The sequence below is a fragment of the Peromyscus eremicus genome, chromosome 2 (assembly GCF_949786415.1).
Source record: "Peromyscus eremicus chromosome 2, PerEre_H2_v1, whole genome shotgun sequence".
Taxonomy (NCBI): Eukaryota; Metazoa; Chordata; class Mammalia; order Rodentia; family Cricetidae; genus Peromyscus; species Peromyscus eremicus.
In genome coordinates, this window is record NC_081417.1 from 121590517 (window position 1) to 121605023 (window position 14507).

At 45.5% G+C, this 14507-nt stretch overlaps 1 protein-coding gene across 4 annotated transcripts in view; it reads right to left on the minus strand.

The window, feature by feature from the left end:
• Tceanc2 (transcription elongation factor A N-terminal and central domain containing 2) overlaps positions 1 to 14507 on the minus strand; it is a 43785-nt gene that overhangs the window by 12862 nt on the left and 16416 nt on the right. The window lies entirely within an intron of this gene.

Genomic DNA, 14507 nt, shown 5'->3' on the forward strand with positions numbered 1-14507 from the left:
CCAGGAAGTCTTCCTTAGCTTTGCTGGTACCCTGCCCTGCACCTTGTGCTTACCACCAGGATCACTAGTGTACACTGTACCTATCTGGCAGTCACCTCTTGCTCGCCAAGTGAGTTTCTTGAGGAGTACATTCTTCTGTGGGTCTCGATCAGCGAGCACAGGCTGGCAGAGACCCACAGGATCAGCCGCACATAGTTGACTAAATTACTTAACAGAACACCTGAATAAAGGGGACTATATCACAGGACACGATGGAGACACCATCAGGCACACACAAAAACACCACTAAAGAAACTGACTTGTAAACTGAGGTGGCAACACAAGCTTGTGATATTAACACTCAGGATTGGTGGCAGGACACTGGATGTTCAAGGCATCCTTGGTTACATCTCAAGTTTGAGATCAGCCTGTGCTACAGGAGCCCTTATCTAAAACAACAATAAACAAATAAACATTAAAAAAAAAACCCAAAACCAAAAAGAAGAGCCTATAGATTTAACAGGATCTCAATTAAAAAAAAAAAATCTCAGTAGATAATTCTTATTATAAGACAACCAAATATTTCTAGACTTCACTTTGGAACTACGCTGCATAAGAATATAAAATACCATTTTGAAACAGAGGGGTTAACCTGCTACAAATAGCCTTCTAAGGTATCAGAACACATTATAAAGCAACATTACTTAAAATTACACAGATCAACACTAAAATGAAGACGAATTTATGAAATAAAAAAGGCCCAGAAACATATATTTAAGAATCTAATATAAAGTTGGGTGCAGTGGCACATGCCTGTAGTACTAGCTACTCAGGAAGCTGAGGCAGGAGGATGATCACTTAAGCCTGATCACTGAGTTTGAAGTCAGCTTAGGTAACACAGTCAGATTCCATCTGAAAGAGAGAGAGGGAAGGATGGACTTAATATGTAATAAAAGAGTTATCACTGAACAATGGGAAACAGAGATTTGAGTTAGGTAAACAGTCAAACCATTTCCCCAATAATGCCAAATGCACAGCTCAACACAGCTGGAGTCACTGTTCTCCACACATTTGCCAAAGGTCACGTGTACAAGGTTCTGCGCCAGGCACTAGTCATTCAGGGCTCAAAAGACACTACCCTCACTTTTAAAAGGTTCTGTGAGCAGAATTGTAGAGATGAAAATAAAGTAATGCTAAGAGACGATAACAGCAACGTAAAAGTAAGTGTAACTTCCCACTCCAACCAGTTAGTTATAAAGAGTTCTTATCTGTCTTCCTGCTGACCAGGGACAAGAGAACAGACTCCTCACCCACACAGGAGAAGAACACAGCATTCATCAGCCATGTCTGAAGGTGTTTTCAGCTAACGAATGCTCAGGAAAGTGCTTTTGAAACACATCACTTAAAAGCGGAGCTCACTCCTGGACACTCTCCTTTCTAAAGGCAGAATCTCCGTGTCCTTGAGATTATTCACTCAGCAGACAGTTCTTTATGCTGCTGGTCAGTGTTGTGAATGCTGCAGACACAAAGGTGTGGCTAAGGGTGTGACTACGTGGGAGTGCATGTGTTTAGAAGATTCGAGGCCAGAGCTGTAATTCCTAGCACCAAAATGGGAAATATATAAAAACACAAAGAGAAAGAAGACATTGCAGGACCCAGGCATCTCCACTGAAGACACTGACAGAGCATCACTTTATGCCAGCCCTGAGACAGCTGAACAGGTGACACTCCTCAGAGGTTGGCCTACACTCGCCCTGTCAAAGCGAACAGAAACATTCACCTTAGTGCTGTTTGAAGTCGGGAAAAGCCAGGAACGGCCTATGAGCTCATCATCACGGGCCCAACTTATTAAAAATTACAGTACATTCCAGCAGTAACTAGAGTAAGTAAGCTGCGCATGCCCGTACACACATGCATCCCAGCACTCAGGAGGCAGAGGCAGGCCTGGGCTACACAGTAAGACCCTGTCTCAAAAGACCCCACACTGCAAAAGCCCTAGACACACACCCACAAAAATAAACAGGCAGATAGCTCTACATGTAGGGCCATGAACGATGATCAAGTCTCAGTCATGTGGAAACAGCAGAAGAGTACGTTCAGTGTGAGCCAATATTTACTTTAAAAATTACATATGTAGATCCATATAAACACCATATTTGTTTATACGCAGAGAAAAAGTCTTAAAAATTTATAAAAAAATTATTAACAGAGGTTTCTTCTGAGTGGCAGGCCTCTGTCTGTGCACTTTGACTCACACACCACGAGGCTGCTGCACGTAATGCCCCTGACAGCAGCAGTGTGTGGGGACGGGTCCTTCCCACCACCTGATCCTCACCATATCCTCTGCTCTCCTAGAAAAGGTGTCCTCTCCAGCTATGAGAGAGAAGATGCAGTCCTGTGCCAAATCCAGGGGCCATCTCTGTCCCGGCCCTGCATAGCCTCTCTTGGCACCTGAGACTGAGGCCTTCCTCCTTCTGAACTATCTTCTCCAATCCTTCTTGGACACTCCTGTCCTGTATGGGGAACGTGCTCACTGCGGACTAACCTGTACTTACTTGAGGACCCCAGTCTGGGCACTGTCCCTGGCTTCTTTCTCTACCTGACTGTCCCAGGTAATCTCACCTGCTCCTGCGTTCCAACCTCCACCTGAAGCAGACGCCTCCCAAGTGTGTGTCTCTAGCCAAAGGCCCCTGGGCGTGGGACCACATCTTCAGGATCTTACTGGACACCTCATTCTAAAGTACCCCAGACTCAACATTTCTGCTCACACAATAGCAACACATGCTCCCCTGTCCTCTCACTCCAAGACACAGGTCCACTGCTTTTTTAAAAAATTTATTTATTTTTGTTAATTTATTTATTTTTGTCTTATGTGCATTAGTGTTTTGCTGTGGGTGTTGGGTCTCCTGAAACTGGAGTCACGGGCAGCTGTGAGCTGCCATGTGGGTGCTGGGAATTGAACCCAGACATTCTGGAAGAGCAGCCAGTGCTCTTAGCCTCTGAACCATCTCTCTAGTCCGCACAGGTCCACTGCTCTAACACTTCCCCCTCCTCCGTCCCCCTCTTCACTCCTGCGGTCTGGACTCACACTCTCCTCACCTCTCCTGGGTCTATGAGACAGTTCAAATTAACATGGTTACAATTTAGAGGAGAAAGTAGGTATTTAAGTATTCTAGGCAGGGCTGGCGATGTAGCTCAGTGGTAGAGCATTTGCTCAGCATATGTAAGAACTAGGCAACTTCTGTCTCAAATCTGATCCTTTCCAATTCATCTTCTACCCTGAAGCCGTAATACTGTTTTACGGTAACTTGATGGGGATAGGGCAGAGCTCAGTGGTAAAACACTTGCCTAGTAAGAAGGAGAGAAAGACACAGAGAAAAAGGAGGAGAGGGAGGGAAAAAGTGAGGGAGAATATGAATCACAAAATGCGCTCAAGTGAGCTTCTAAACACAGCATTAAAGCTCTGGCTAGCCGGGGACCACTCTGGCTGTACTTCTCTGTATCACCTCCATCCCCAGCTCTTCCACAGAAATTAAAATCGCATGTCTGCTTTGGGGTCACACTGTCTGGCCTTGTCACATTTCTGAGTCTTAGCTCACATGGTTCCTTCTGCTTGAAATATTTATTCTTTTTATTTATTATTATTGTGACTTCTATTATTATTTGGTAGTGCTAGATATCAAACTCGGGTCCTTACACTTGCTGGACAAACGTTCTACCACAGACCTACACCCTCAGCTCTGCCTAGAATAATTAAAGACCTACTTTCTCCTCTAAATTGTAAACATCTTAAGGGCAGAACCTATACCTTGCTCTACTAATATTCCAAGTCCTCAGCACAGGGCTATCACAAAAGACAAAAGAGTCAGCAAGTGTTTGCTGAACTGAATCAAACCATAACCACTTCTGTTTGTTATGTGTTTGTTGTTGTTTGAGACAAGGTCTCTCTCTCTCTCTCTCTCTCTCTCTCTCTCTCTCTCTCTCTCTCTCCCCCCCCCCCATCTCTCCCTCCTCCCTCTCTTCCTCTCTGTAGCTCTGGCTATCTTGGAACTCACTATGTAGACTAGGCTGGTCTCGAACTCACACTCCACCTGCCCCCACCTCCTGAGCACTAGGATTAACCGTGTGCACCACCATGCCTGGCTCAAACAATTGTTTGGCTTCCTAATTAGTTTTGCACTACCACTTACACACGGATGCAGTTGATTGAGACAAGCACACAACTGTAAATAAAAGCTCTGCTGTAACAAAGTGAATGAGAAGATGAAGTTTTTGATTCTGTTCTTGCCCCTGCTCAGAATTTCTGCTGCCCATCATCCCAGGCTTAGTGTGGATTAGTCCACTTACTTAACAATCAAACCTCTCTACTGTATCCTTTTATAAATGGTAAACTGAAGCTCAGTAGAATAATTTGTCAAGGTCTCCCAGCTAGGAAATCCTGAGGCCAGGATTTGAACTGTGTGACTCTGGGACCACTCACTGAACTTCTAACATCCTGGACTACTCCATCATTAGGGCCTGACACAGTGTTCATCAAGGCTGTACTGAGATACTGCAAGGCACCTTCTTCGTATTCTCCAACAAGAAGAGGACAGACCCTGAGAAATAACTAGAGGGCAGAAGGCTTGGGAATCGTGCCAGGGCAATGACAGAGTCACTGCCTTTAGTCTTCAGGGGTCAGTATATCCCTGAGTTCCCACAAAGGCCACGCTCAGAGTGGCAGGGAGGAGCTGTGGGTATCACGGAAAACAACCGAGGAAGTGCAGGGCTAAAGGGAGCTGGAGGGACGGCACAACACTGCTGTGGGATGTCCTGTATGCTGTGAATATATGCTGCTATGATTGATTGATAAATAAAACGCTGATTGGCCAGTAGCCAGGCAGGAAGGATAATGTAGGCGGGACAGGGAGAGAGGAGAATTCTGGGTGGAAGAAAGACGCTGTGAGCTACCACGAGGAGAAGCATGATATAAGATACAGGTAAGCCACGAGCCATGTGGCAACTTATAGATTAATAAAAATAGGTTAATTTAAGATATAAGAACAGAGAGCAAGAAGCCTGCCACGGCCATACAGTTTATAAGTAATATAAGTCTCTGTGTGTTTACTTGGGAGACGCGAGTGGGAGAGATTTGTCGTGACTGCCAGCAGGCCGGGACACAGGAAAACTTCAGCTACACAACACTGTCCACAAGAGGCAAGAATTTCATCTCAAGAGCGAGGTGGAGAAGGGAAGGAAGAGTGAGCCGGAGTGACTCCTTCCTAGAAAAACAGAGGCAGAACCATACATCTTAAAACACAACGGGCGTTTTAGGGTTACATTTCTGAGCTAGTTTCTTAGCACTGTACAAGTCTGTTGTGGGGAAGCCAAATGTTTCCCATGGTTCACACACTGGAGGCCAGGTCTCCAGCTGCTGGCGCTTCTGGGAGATGGTGGAAACTTTGGGCGGTGGGGCTAATTGGAAGCTCACTGGTGACGCAACTCTGAAGGAGATGTGTTCCTCCTTGTCTGCTTTCCCACATGAGGTGAGCAGCTTTGTTTCACCTCAAGGCTCCACCATGATGCCCTGCTGCACCATGGCTTAGGAACAATGGGGCCAAGGGGACATGGCTGAAACTGACATGGTCAGCATCGGTCTTTCCTCCTTTGAACTGATGTGCTTGGGTATTGTCATGGCAGTGGAGTATCTAACAGTATCTAACTTAACTCCTGCAAGCCCCAGAACAACCTAGTAGATGCTGTGACAGTTCCCTATCTTACAGGTAAAGAGCCCGAGGTACTGAGGGCTAAGTACCTTAGGAAGCAAGGTGAAAATCCAGGCTGGTTGTCAAGATCATACATAAGCAGCCCAGCTTTTGCCCTAGTCTATCACCTCTGGCGATCAAACAGTCCTACTTTCTCTGATTTCAATGGAAACAAAAAAAGAGAGAGAGAGGTTCCATGACCTTTCTCCAAGGTTACAAGTTGGTCAGTAGCTACATCAAGGAAGTTAATGATCTGCAGAAAGTCATTATTTGCTCCATGAAGTTTGTGTTTTAAAGTAAGCAATGTCACTGCTGGTCTTATGACCTAGGTCAGGTCCCCTGGGTTTAAGGTTAAGGGTTTCTGCATCCTAACGCATTGTTAAAACCAATTCCCCACAGGAAGCAGCTGTTGGGTCATTCAGCAAACATTACCAAATACTAGGTATATCCCAGGCCCAGGCTGGACACTGGCCAGAATGCTGGGCAAGACACAGCTCTGCACTAAGAATCTCCAGGCAGGACTAACACGCCAAACACACTGATGTGTGATGCTATTACAGGACATCACTGAAGCAGGTCCCCAAGGGTCCTAAAGAACGACTGAGTCAATTCAACTAACCAGGGAAAACCAAAACAGGCAGTGCTCCCCCAGTCTCTATAATTCCTTAAGGAACGTAAGAAGAGAGCGAGAACATGGAGGCCTGAAACAGTCTGCGTAAGTAAGGATGCTGGTAACACATGATGTCCCAAGAGATACCCGCATCACCTCTGTGACTACATTACCTTAACATGGCAAATGGGTCTTCACAGGTGTGACTAAGGTTAAGGACCCTGAGATGACATTAGTCTTGATTTTCCAAAGTGGGTCCCTTGAACTGGGACAAGGTGGGGGTATGTGGAAGAGGCAGAAGGGTGGGTCAGAGAGATGGGCTGTGAGGAGAGCTCTACTTCACATGGCCAGTTCTGAAGATGGAGAAAAGCAGGTAGCTTTTAAAAAGGGATTGAACTGTCCCCTCCAGCCTTCAGAAGGAACGTGACCCTGCGAGCCTGCCAATATCTTCGCTTTAGCTTTCAAGAGGTCAGGAGTCGGGAAGTGGCCGGACACGTCGGTGTAAGAACCTCTTAGAACGGTTGCTCATCACTTGGCTGTCTGACTTGGAGCAAGTTACTTTAAATTCACCCATTTTCAAAATGTGGAAAATAATTATAATGATTGTATAGGACTGTTACCTGGGTCAAATGGGTCATGGATGTGGCAGCACTTTATAAATGTGAGTAGCTATGTACTGTAGCTGACCAACCATGAGTTACGGCAGTGAGCCACCTCTGAGATCAGGTCAACATAACTGACGGAAACCTCGTCCTGGACTCCCGTGTGTAGAACTACAGTGGGGCATGCCTGCTGGCCAGCCCTCGCCATTGCCTGTCTTCTGTTTGCTCGATGCCCCGTGCCCACTGCTCTGTAATAAAGGAATCCACTCACAGAGGCCCACTAACTGCAAGGTTCCTTTCCATCTGTGGCCCTCAGCTTCCCTGAGCACTCGAGAGTCTTGGGACCACTCATTTCCAGTGTCTCTGGAGACACTTGTCCCTGGCCCACGTGCACTTACTGCATGGCCTTTCTCCTGCCCTCTACATCCCCTTAGCCGCTCCACAGCTGCTGTGCTCCCTCTCTCCACAGCCGCTGTGCTCCCTCTCTCCACAGCCGCTGTGCTCCCTCTCTCCACAGCCGCTGTGCTCCCTCTCTTCCCATTTCTTACCATGAATTTCCTTCCAGGTTCAATCCTTGGACTTTTAGGTATTCCTTTAACTCAGAGAATCATTCACTTTTGTGATTCTAAACAGACATTTCCTAAAAAAATTACTTCCAAATATGTATTTCTAGTCTAACAGTGTCACTTGAGCTGGACATTTCCATTAAAAAGAGTTTATGTAAGAATTCAAAATGCAACTGGGTATGGTGGCGCACGCCTTTAATCCCAGCACTCAGGAGGCAGAGGCAGGTGGAGCACTGTGAGCTTGAGGCCAGCCTGGGCTACAGAGCAAGTTCCAGGACAGGCAGGGCTGTTACACAGAGAAATCCTGTCTTGAAAAACCAAACCAACCAAACAAACAAAAAATTCAAAATGCTAGGGAAACTGACTAAATAGAAATACCAGCAGGAAACTCGCACATGAGGCACAAAAGAAAACTCTATATTCTTATTTACAAGACATAAAGTTTCAGAAGCTGGCAGACCCCACAGAGAAAGGCCATGTGGCTAGTGACCAGGGCACAGTGCAGTGAGCTAACCAGGAAGAATGCTGGCTTCTCTGGTACCTTTCTGAGCTTAACTCGCTCTGTGACCTTGGATAAGTCATGTTAGCTCTGTAGGTTTTCTTGTTTATAAACTGAAGCAGCTAAATGGATTTCATGGAAATCAGGAAAAAAAATATGGGCTGGCAAGATAGCTTAGTGGATAAAATGGGCACTTGCCACCAAGGCTGCCAAACTGAATTTGCTCCCCAGGACCCCTATAGTAGAAATAGAACAGACTTCCAAAAGCTGTCCTCTGCTCTACACACACACACACACACACACACACACACACACACACACACACACATATACACACACACACTTTGGAATATGTGTACCCTCACAGATAAACACACACATAACTAATAAAGAAATACATATTTTAAAAGGAAAATGATACTCTTACCAGTAAATGAACACAAGGCAGTCTAGATGAAGTATCAAGACAGGAGGTACACAGGGCAGTCTAGATGAAGGATCAAGACAGGAGGTACACAGGGCAGTCTAGATGAAGGCCTTGGGTAAGCTGGAGCCATGAGCACTGGCTAAGTGTGCTGGAACGGGCTTGAGCTGCCCTTCCTAAAGAAGCATCCTTGCTTGTTGGGGAAAGACAGACTGAATCAAGAAACAGAGACGGAAGAAGAGCAGGGTCATGGAGAACCCCTGCCCGATCCTGTCCTTTCCCACTCATGAACAAGAATATTCTGCACTCCTGTTCTGTAGAGCAAGGCTTGAGACACACTGTACACACTACAGCATGAGTCTGCTGGCATGGAGTTACTGCCTAGCAAACAGAAAATAAAGAAGTAAATAATTAAATAAGTAAATTACAAACTGAGATAAGAGCCTGCAGGGAAACCGTTGAAAAATACAGAAGTAGCAGCCAGTTGGGTGTCACTCATGCCAAGAGAAAGGAAAATAATCAATGGTTTCAAATCACAGGTCTGGGAAGATGAGAACTGAGACAAGAGCACTGGATCTGAGCAGAACAAAAATCACTGTGTCCTGAGAGAGAAGTGTGACTGTGAGAGGAGCCCGCTGGGAGAGCGAGAAGGCCAGAGAAGGGCACTGTGAGTAGGGATCACTTTGAAAGAAATTCGGGTATAAAGGGAAGAGAGAAACAACGTGTCTGGGAAAGACGCAAAGACAGCTAACGGGGAAGACTGGTGCCCGTGGGCAGGCCGCAGGCCAGCAAGGAGGTAGCTCTGGCGACAGGGGAGGCGATGGGCTATCACACTGCCCCGCTAACAGTTGGTCCGTGTGAAGTCCAGCTAAGGGCTCTCCGCTCCATTCTTTCAGTCCTTCATGCTTTCATCATGTCTCACCCTAGTGACCAGAGCCACACTCTGTTCCCATGGCTCACTCCCGCACACCTTTTATGTGTTTGCTCAGATGGCATTCTCAATGACACTCCTGTCTGCATCAACACATTCATTGTTGGGGGCTTTGTACCTGCCCTACTTTTCCATGACCTGTCATCATCTACCACCGCACAAATGATTTGTTTCTTCTCTGGGCTTTGCTTCCTTTTGCTATTAATTGTTATTTTGAGACAAGGTCTCTGTAGCCAGGAACTCACTATACATAGTGAGGATACATAGTCCAGTGACTATACATAGTCCAGGATAGCCTCACACCCATGGCAATCCTCCTGCCTTAGTCTCCTGAGCACTAGGATTATAGGTCTGATCCACCATGCCCTGCTAGGGTAGAGCTCTTCGTCGGTGTCGATCACAGGCATCCATTACAGTGCCTGGCACATGGCAGGTGTTCTCGGTTCATTTCTTGATGTAATAAAACACTGTGGCCAAAGGGAACTTAGGGAAGAAGGTTTGACGTGGCTGACAGTCCCAGGTTAGCTCATTACTGCCAAGAGATCAAGGAAGGAACTCAAAGCCTCACAGCCACAGTCACGAGCAGAGAGCAGGAATGCCAGAATCCTTCCGTGTGCTCAGCTAGCGTTCTCCACTATATCCAGGGCCGCAAACCAGGGAGTAGTGCCTCCCACAGGAGGCTGGGTCTTCCTCTGCCAGTTATCAGTTAAGATAATCTCCCAAAGAATTGCCCGCAAGACAACCGGATCTAGATAACTGGATCCTCCTCAAGGCTCTCTTTCTGTGATTCTAGGCTGGGTTGACAGATTAAAAGTAGCCAGCACAGCAGGCCTTGTATGACTATTAGCTGAACAAATGCCTCCTGGCCACCTCTGTGGTCTCCTTTCCCCCAGTATCCCTCCTCACCTTTACCTTTTCCCTGTCTATCGGAAGCTCCAGTCATACGTCCCATAGCTTAAAAGCATCAAAAGCATCAAAGGGTTACAACAGTGTATTTTTTTAACCTAGGAGGTTTCTAATAAGATATTCTACTAAACACTTTCATTAGTAACCCTGAGTTAAAAACAAAACCAACAGGCTTGATTGTTTGTCTATCATATGGTGGTGGTGGGAACTGAACCTAGGGCCTTGTAAAACTAGACGGGTGCTCTACCACCAAACTACATTTCCAGCCCAGTTTTCTTTCCTATGGGATTTTTCTTAGCCTATTACATGAGAAATTATGCTGAAAATCTCCAAAAGAGGAGACAGTAAGGCAGCATTTTCTAAGCTTACCTGAACCCAGCACACTTTCTTCAAGAGATACATTACTGGACCAGAGATCTGGGAAACACACACTAGAAAACACGGCACTGGGGAGAAGTCCAGACCCAGCAGGCTGCCTGGTGTCCAGCTTCTTCCCAGGCAGGCCCATCTGCGCTTGCTACACTCACCGTGGATCCATACCTAATGCGCCTTTTCAGAACTTCAGCCTTTCCTTCTTCATGCCTCTGCCTGCAACAAACAGGAGCTCATTCTGACCAACAGAGCCACATTTCTATGAAACCCTTCCCAGTTCACTGAGGGGAGAGAGCCACTGCACCTCACAGACCCTGATAGATGCACTGACTCTTGTATTTCAAAAGTCAACCTCAACTGTACACTTATATGCTTCTTTTCTAAGCAAGAACCATGAGGATCATACAAACACAGACCAGGCATCATTCTCGGGCACTTAACATAAGGCGCGGTACATCAAGGTCCTTGATATGTGTCAAGTGAATGAATTGTTTCAGATTGAAAATGAAACGCAGGTCCAATGACGCAAGGCTCTTGCTGATCTTCACACTGCTCATTAGTTTGAACACGGAGACCTCGCCCTGTAAGCTTCTGCAGTGCTAACTCCTATCACTCTACTGAATCCTTCTCATTAGCGTTCAACGTTCTGATTCTCTCCTGCCTTGAAACCCTGTCACCTCTCTCTTTAACACCAACTTCTCATGAGCGGGTTCTTTTCAGTGTCATTTCCGCACCCCCTCTTCGCTCCTCTAGCTCCTGCCCCCAACTTTGCCTCTGAGCCTGTCCTAAAGCTACTAATGACTTTATTTTATAAACCAGTGCCATTTTTAGACTAAGCTTATTTGGTCCAGTGATAACCATGGAAACAGCTGACCATGCCTCCTTCTGAACCTTGACTCTTCCATTTAAATGACAACATTCTCTTCTGTCCCTCTGGCCAACTTTCTCAGTATGGTCCTAAACATCCCTTAAATATTCCTGTGCTTCAGGATTTTAGATGCGGCTCTTTGCTTTCCTTACTGTCTCCCTGCAAAGGCTTGTCTGTTTTTGTCTCCTCAGTTCCTCACTATATGCTGATGATAAATTATTCCCACTGAAATAGTTACAATCTTTCTTTAGTTTCAGCTTTATGCATCCAACATCTTGTTTTTTTGTTTCGATTTGTTCTTTTGTTATTCAAGCCTGGGTTTCTCTGTGTAGCCCTGGCTGTCCTGGAACTCATGCTGTAGACCAGGCTGGCCTCACACTCAGAGATCCACCTGCCTCTGCCTCCTGACTGCTGGAATTAAAGGCTGCATCCAATATCTTTTTAGACATTTCCTCTGAGATGTTCTATGATTCTAGAGAAAATAGGAAACATGAAAAAATGAAAACAGTTTTGAAATGAAGAACTCAGGAATGAGTCAAGAGTCAGCAGAAGAGAGAATCAGTAGTTTGGAAGACATATATCTGAAGAAATTATCTGGACTGCTGAAAGGGATAAGGGGACAAAGGATACGACAGATAAAAATATGAAGAACAGGCTTAACATAGTTTTACCTGTAACATCTCAGGAAGGAACAGAGAAAGTAAAAGCACATTTGAAAAGAGAATGGTTGTAAATGCTCAACAAATAAGCATGAACTTTTGGTCTGGGAAATATATGTGGGATAAATAAAAAGGAACACATGCTGTGGTAGCCAGCACACATGACAGCCCTCACTAGTCTCATCTGGGAACCACACTTTGTGTATTCAAAACATACCAAGGTTGGTCAAATGCAGCCACTGGCAGAAGACAATGAAAATGATAGTGTGTTACTTCTGAGATCAAGCTATAAAAGAAACTATGGAAACCAGGCATGATAGCTTATGCCTGTAATCCCATCACTTGAGAGCCTGAGGCAAGATAATCACAAATTTGAGGCTAGTTTGGGTACACAACGAGTTTCAGGCCAACCTGGTCTATATAGTGAAACTCTGTTTCAAAAAACCAACCAAAGAAACAAACAGCAAATTGTGGCTTCTGAATTGATGTTGTTTCAATTCCTGTTCTTTCTGGGATCATTGGCTCTGGGGAAGCCAGCAGCTGTGAGGAGCAGCCGTGAGGATAGGTCTATGTGATGAGGAACTAAGGGCCTTCTAGAGCAGTCCTCTAACATGTGCTAACTTGGAAGCCCATCCCATCAGAAGACTACAGCTCTAACCAACAGCCCAATGACAAGCTTCTAAAAGACAGGGAACAACCAGGAGGAGTGGTGTACACCTCCAATCACAGTATTTAGGTGATGGAGATAAGAGAATCAGCCAGCCTGGTTGTAAGAACCCCTATCAAACCAAACCAAAATAAACCAAAATAAACACACTGTGAGCCAGAACTATTCAGATAAACTGGATCCTGGTTTGCTGACCCTCAGAGAAACTATGTGAAATAATATTTTCTTAAGCAGCTAAATTTTAAGACAATTTTATACAGTAATAGATAACTAATATATTGCCAAAAAAAAAAAAAAAACAACCCAGTTCTGAATTACTTACAAAAAGCCTTCTCCATCTGGTCCAGACTGTCTCTCAGCCTCATTTCTTGCCATACTCTCTCTGCCATATTACATTTTAAATACACCTAACAACTCGGAGCTTTTGGAATACGACCATGTTCTCTCTCCCACCTCCACCCTCTATGCAGCTTCCATGATGCATCCTCTGCTTGACACAGTCTTCAACACCTTCTCTCCTACTTCCATACACTTGGCTAACTTCTCCCCACCGTCAGAGCACTGTACTACACCGTAGACAAAATTCTTACTAAACTGCCCATCTTTCCATCAGATTTAAAGCTCCAACGAGGGGCACAATTCCCGTCTCCTTTACACCCCACAGTTCCAAGCACACAGGAGATAGTCTGTAGATATTTGTTGCTTACACCCTACAAGGTAGAGCCTGGCAGGAAGGCTAAAAGTTGAAGCATAAACATTCTCAGGAAATGATCCAAGTAAGAATTTCACCTGATAGAACTGTAAAGGAACCAAGAACTCCTGCATTCCATTGCAATTTCAAGTTTAAGGAAGGCTTGAGTAAGGTCAGGAATCAAAAGTTGGATGGATTCCAGTTCCTGGCAAGTCAAACCTCATGGCAGTTCTATTATGGCCCTTGAGCTGTCGTCTCTGAACATCCGACACACCCATTCTGGAAAGCACTCACAATTGTACTCAAAGGTCAAACAGAAATGGTTTTTAAAATGATCACCTGTCCTGCCTTTTAGGACATTCTGAGCTTATTATGTTGAGATTTAAGATCTGATCATGAATGGTATCTGTGGCGTTTGTCTAAACAGGATCATATACATACATATGTGCATAAATAAACAGGTCATAAAATATTAAACACTAGTACCCTCTACTGGTGGAAAGGCCTCACAGGCTCATGTGAATGGTCTTACTGCCCTCTAGTGACCACAACCTATAAAGACAGCCAATCCTGCCGCAGATGGGAGACTCTCCTTGGCTATAATGATAGGGTTTTATGTTCTTTAAGCATCTAATTTCCTCAGATGCTGGTTTATATTACAGGGGTGCAACTCTAAGACTCTTGGGGGCTCCCTGGGGACTCTGCACAGCTCTTCCCAGCTGTTAGTGACAGTGTGACGCTGCTCTCTCCCGGTTCTCAGGAACAAGAGGTCAAGGGGAGGCAGAGAAGGCAATGGCTGCACCAGTGAGGGCGGCAGCAGCAGCAGCAGCAGCAGCTGTGAAAGACTCCCCTGGACTCTCCGGGGAACAGAGAGCAGCTTGAGGAACACATGTTGTTCCTCCCTGCACATTACCCAGTTGTGTGCTGTCTAAAACGGCAATTCCACGTGGTCGGCACTTACCTTTGAAATATCTCCAAAGCTATAATAA